The sequence below is a fragment of the Silene latifolia genome, chromosome Y, assembly GCF_048544455.1.
Source record: "Silene latifolia isolate original U9 population chromosome Y, ASM4854445v1, whole genome shotgun sequence".
NCBI lineage: Eukaryota > Viridiplantae > Streptophyta > Magnoliopsida > Caryophyllales > Caryophyllaceae > Silene > Silene latifolia.
The window spans coordinates 17,706,787-17,712,456 of NC_133538.1; the positions used below are offsets into that span (position 1 = coordinate 17,706,787).

Here is a 5,670-nt window from a genome sequence, read left to right on the forward strand (position 1 = left end):
CCGTCATGGTATAAAGAATCAAGGGTGATTATGATTTATGGTTAAAATGTTTATCATAGAAATGATTTGAAATGGTAAAAATCGTTTTAAGAAAGGAGCAAAAAACGAAATAAAACATTGAGGAATGATGAACTCAAGCACGTTGAGTTCTTACCTGAGACGCCATATGAGGCGCGAGCCCCTAGGCGAGACAACGGGCTCCTATCTCAGGCTGAAACTCGGCTTTGGCTCGATCTTTCCAAGTTTTGAATCGTGTTATGCATGTTTTATGATGTTAAAGTCATGAAAATAGTAAAAAGAACATAAGAGGATTAATTACACCCTCATACTTATATGCTCGGTTGCTTGACTAGAAATCGACTGATACGTGCATATTCTATACACTTTATCTGCGGTTTTGGCACGTATTTCCATGCGTATCTGTTAGCTTTAAGCTACTATTTCTCCCGAAACGGTTTACTTTGCATTTATCTATGATTTATTGTAGGAATGAATGGAAGTAAGCTAAATCGAGCCTAAATCGTCCTCCGGGGGCAACTTCAGGGAAGCTTGGAAGAAGGAGGTTCGTACTCACTCACCTCGGGATGCGTGCATTGGAGTGGGGAGCTGTTTTTGAAGAAAAGAAGTGTTTCTGCACAGCACCATCGATCGATCGACTATCTTTGTAAAGTCGATCGACCACTGAAGTTCATCAGACGCTACTGGATTGCTACCATCAGTCGATTGACCATGCTGACCGGTCGATCGACCAGTCTGCGAGCTGAGATTTATTTCTTCGTGTTAGACTTTTAAAAGCCCAACTTGTAATTAACTTTTGGGCATCTTTTATCAGTAGAACGCAGCAATTATTAGGATGCTTTTCATTATTGAAGAACTCAGTTTTTAGATCTAGTTTTGGGAGACGGAGAACCTCGAATCGGATTACGTTGTTCATCTTAGTAAGTTTTATGCAAGTTTCCTCTTCTTTTAATTCTTGTTATTTCAATTCTTGTTCTACCAATTTAATTCCAGAAATTCATCTTTTGTCTTTTGTCTTTTATTTAAATTCAATCATGTCAATCTTGTTCTTTGTTATCAATTTAGCAATTATTTTAGTTTTAGTCATGCGTAGCTAATTGTTTTGATTGGGAACGAGGTGAGCCATGGCATAAATTAAGATTGTTTGTTAGCATGAATTCTTCCGTATCGATCTTGTTGTCTTTTGATAAGCCTTTTTACTAGATTCAAAGATTAGTAATTAGAATTATCATTAGATTGGAATTTCTCTTGAGTGAAAGCTTTGAGAAATTTCGGGGAATTAGAAGACCGCAAGGTTAATTTGAGCATAGATCGAAAGGCTTGCTTATACCCCCTGAGACCGTATTATAGGATTTATGCTACCTTATTGTCCTGACCATTGCCATGGTGAACCGAATTTCTCGATGCTCTTTTTATCTTGTTGAGAAATTTCATTTTAGCAATTAGTCAATTTAGTCAACCAATCTCAAAACCCCCCAATTAATTGTTACTTTTATAGACTGAAAAATAGCAAACAAAATCAACCTTGTCTCTCTGTGGTTCGACCCTTACTATCACTAGCTATTGTTTTAGTTTGGAATTATAAATTTAATTTTGATACAAAACGACGGTATCAAATTTTGGCGATGTTGCCGGGGAGACAGTGTAATTCTGTTTGCCTTATTTTAGTTTATTTTTCTTGTCTCAAGGAACTTTTGTTCCTTGAGGCCATTGCTTACCTTTGCTTCTAGTTTTGCTTTTGCACAGTTAGAAGACAGGTCTTTGAGAGGAAGACTTGAGTACTCTCATTTTGGCAATTATGGCTACAATATATGATAATCTTCAGCCAAAAGAGCACCACCTTCCAAAGGGGCACCAGTTACCTACCCCTACTACCGGTAACTTCGAGTTTCGTTCCTCTTATATCGATTTAGTGGAGCGAAATCAGTTTGCTGGTCTACCAGATGAGGACCCCTTGAAGCATATGGAAATTTTCACAGACTACTGCTGTTCCATACCTATACCGGCTGGGGTAACTCAGGATGAAGTGAAGGAGTTGATGTTCTTATACTCCTTGAAGGATTCGGCGCGAGATCGGTACCGCTACCTTGATAGGGTAGCAGCTGGAGTCACAGATTGGACATCCCTCGCATTGGCCTTCTACAAAAAATACTTCCCACTTGCAAAGACTGGTGCTTTGAGAAGTAAAATTTCTAACTTCCAGCAAGGTAATGATGAGGAAATTTGTGAAGCATGGGGACGTTTCAAGAACTTGGTTCGGTCCGTCCCTCACCACAGCTTTCAGCAGTGATACCTTTGCAATGTATTCTATAATGCTCTATATGATGATTACAAGGTCATCCTGGATACAGCTGCTAATGGGAGGTTCCAAAACAATACCGGTCAAAATAAAGGTTGGAACACTATTGAGGAGATGGCAGTCCATAGAGCTGAGCTTGGAAGTTCACGTGGAAAGTCACGAAAGCAAAGTGATGAAATGAGTACCGTTGTGACACTCATTACTTCTATCACTACTCGTCTCGAGAAGCTCGAGACGACTGAAGCTTCTAAGGAGAGAGTTAAAATTCCCGTTCATAACTCAAATGAGATCGAGGAATTGAGGGAAATGGTCCAAGGCCTTTTGGTTCAAGTGGCGAATATGGAAGCAGCCGGGATTGAGTCCTCAAAGAATTTTGTGAAATAGTTGGAGAATATAGAGGCTAAGCAAGTCGCCAATTCTTCAAGCAAATGTGAAGGGCCAATTGAAACGATTAATGCCTTTAATCTCAGAAGTGGCCTCTCTTATGAAAGTCTCGACAAGCCAAAGGAAGACTCGGGAAATGATGAAGAAGCTCGTTTAAATTCTGGTGCAAAAACGAGCTCAATTGCCAGTACTTCTGGTCGATCGACCAATATTGTCAGTCGATCGACTGAAGCGTCAGATAAAATAGTTTCTGATCAGAAACTATTCACACCTAGCACAAGAAGTCGATCGACCAACATTGTCAGTCGATCGATTGAGTCACCTGACGAAATCAATTCTGAACAGGAACTGTTCACGCCCAGCCATGTTGGTCGATCGACCACTCACATCAGTCGATCGACTGGAATCCCAGAGCAGGATGCAAATCCGTCAACTAGTTCGCATGATTCTTCACTCATTGATGATTTGACGGGGGTTTTAAACTTACGGGCCGAAGGTTCTGATCCTACGACCGTGTTGCGATCCGTGCCGGAACGTTTGAAGGCTACTAAGCTGGAGCGTAAGTTTGGTAAGTTTCTGGAGATGGTCCAGAATCTCGAGGTAACGGTTCCTTTCACTGATTTAATTACCCAGGTACCCTCTTACGCTAAATTTATGAAAGATATTTTAAATCGTAAGAGAAATTTTCGTGATGATGGTAATGTTGCTTTTGTGGAAGAGTGTAATGCTCTTTCGCAAATTAATGTGCCACCTAAATTAAAGGACCCGGGTAGTTTTTCAATTCCTTGCACTATAGGTAACCACGTAATTGGAAAGGCCCTTTGTGACTTAGGGGCCAGTGTCAGCGTCATGCCCTATTCTGTTTGCGAAAGGTTAAACATTGGTAGACTTAAGGTGACCGATATTACCGTTCAAATGGCAAATAGATCGACTCAGAGACCTATAGGAGTTCTAGAGGATGTACCCGTTCGAGTGGGTAAGTTTTTTATTCTGTCGATTTCGTTGTTTTGGACATTGCGGAGGACAATCGAGATACCTATTATTTTAGGCGGACCGTTTTTACATACAAAATTGGGGCCGTAATAGATGTCAAACGCTGAACCATCACCTTAGAGGTAGGGGATGACACCATTGAGTTGATCTTGCTCACAAGGCGACGAACCTCGCTTGATGAGGATACGTGTTATTCCATTGATATTGTTGACATGGTCATTACTTGTAATTGGAGGGAATCCTTAGCCAAGGATCCCTTAGCCGATCTAACCCGTTTAGATGAGTGTGCGGCTAATACGATGGAAAATGCTTTGAGGAGCCGGATGCTTTGGTAGCCTCAATGGAGAGCTACGAGCTCAATGAGGAATAAGATGAGATGCTTTTAAGCTTGGCCAACGAGAACTTGGTCAACACTTGCTACACCATTGAAGCCGATTCTGTCTATCTATCTTTGTAGAGGTAAAAGTGCCTGAGCGTAAGCCACTTCCTCCTAATCTTAAGTATGTTTTTCTAGATGATACGGCAAGACTACCCGGCTATTGTTAGCTCTAAGCTTAATGATGACCAAATATGCGCTTTGATGTGTGTGCTAAAGAAAAACAGGGAAGGCTTTGGGTTACTCTTTGGATGACATTAAGGGCATCGCCCGATGTTTGTATGCACGGGATAGAGTTGGAGGAAGGCCACAAGCCTTACGATGCGGTCAACGCAAGTTGAACCCGAAGATGCGAGGAAGTTGTTATGGCCGAGGTGATGAAACTACTCGATGCGGTGTTATTTATACGATTGGCAACTCCAAGTGGGTTAGCCCAGTTCAGGTAGTCCCGAAGAAAGGAGGGACTACCGTGGTTAAAAATGACAAAAACGAATTAATACCAACTCGAGTAGCGACAGGGTGGCGGATGTGTATTGATTATAGACAGTTAAATGCCGCCACCAAGAAAGACCACTTCCCCCTCCCTTTTGTAGACCAAATGACTGAAAGACTTGCTTCTAACAAATTTTTCATTTTCTGACGGATATTCGGGGTTCTTTCAGATCCCTATTCATCCGGACGATCAGAGTAAGACCACTTTTACCTGTCCACAGGGTGTTTTTGCATATCGTAGAATGCCTTTCGGATTGTGTAATGCCCCTGCTACCTTTCAGAGGTGCATGATGGGGATTTTTTCTGATTATATAGAAAATATTATGAAGGTATTCATGGATGATTTCTCAGTTTATGGTAGTGACTTTAATCGTTGTTTACCTAACCTTGATAAAGTCATGCAGCGCTGTATAGATGTTAATCTTGTTCTAAACTGGGAAAAGTGTCAGTTTATGGTCAATGAGGGAGTTGTGTTAGGGCATCTGATTTCTGATAAAGGTATACATGTTGATTAGGCAAAGGTGCAGGTGATTGAGCAATTACCTCCTCCCGTGAATGTTAAAGGAGTGAGGAGTTTCCTTGGTCACGCTGGTTTTTACCGGCGTTTCATTAAGGATTTTTCAAAAATTGCTAAACCACTTACACATTTGCTCCTCAAGGATGCTGTCTTTGAATTTACTGATGAGTGCCTTACTGCTTTTAACAGGTTAAAGGAGGCCCTAGTTTCTGCGCCAATCATTCAGCCGCCTGATTGGGACCTCCCATTTGAGATCATGTGTGATGCCAGCGATTATGCGGTCGGTGCAGTCTTGGGACAGCGGAAGAACAAAGCTTTGAATGCCATATATTATGCGAGCCGAACTCTGGATGAGGCTCAAATTAATTATTTTACCACTGAGAAGGAGTTTCTAGCTGTAGTTTTTGCCTTAGACAAATTTCGGTCTTATTTGTTAGGTTCTAAGGTTATTGTTTATACTGACCATGCAGCGTTGAAGACTCTCTTTATTAAGAAAGATGTGAAGCCGAGGCTTTTGAGGTGGATACTCCTTTTGCAGGAGTTTGATTTGGAGATCAAAGATAAGAAAGGAGCAGAGAATGTGGTAGCTGA

The 5,670-nt window shown here is 41.3% G+C and overlaps 1 non-coding gene across 1 annotated transcript; it reads right to left on the bottom strand.

The window, feature by feature from the left end:
• Positions 1–2,189: 2,189 nt before the first annotated feature.
• Positions 2,190–2,298, bottom strand: LOC141636146 (small nucleolar RNA R71). Its single transcript, XR_012540778.1, has one exon. It is a non-coding gene; the product is annotated as a small nucleolar RNA R71 (small nucleolar RNA).
• Between the last annotated feature and the right edge of the window lie 3,372 nt (positions 2,299–5,670).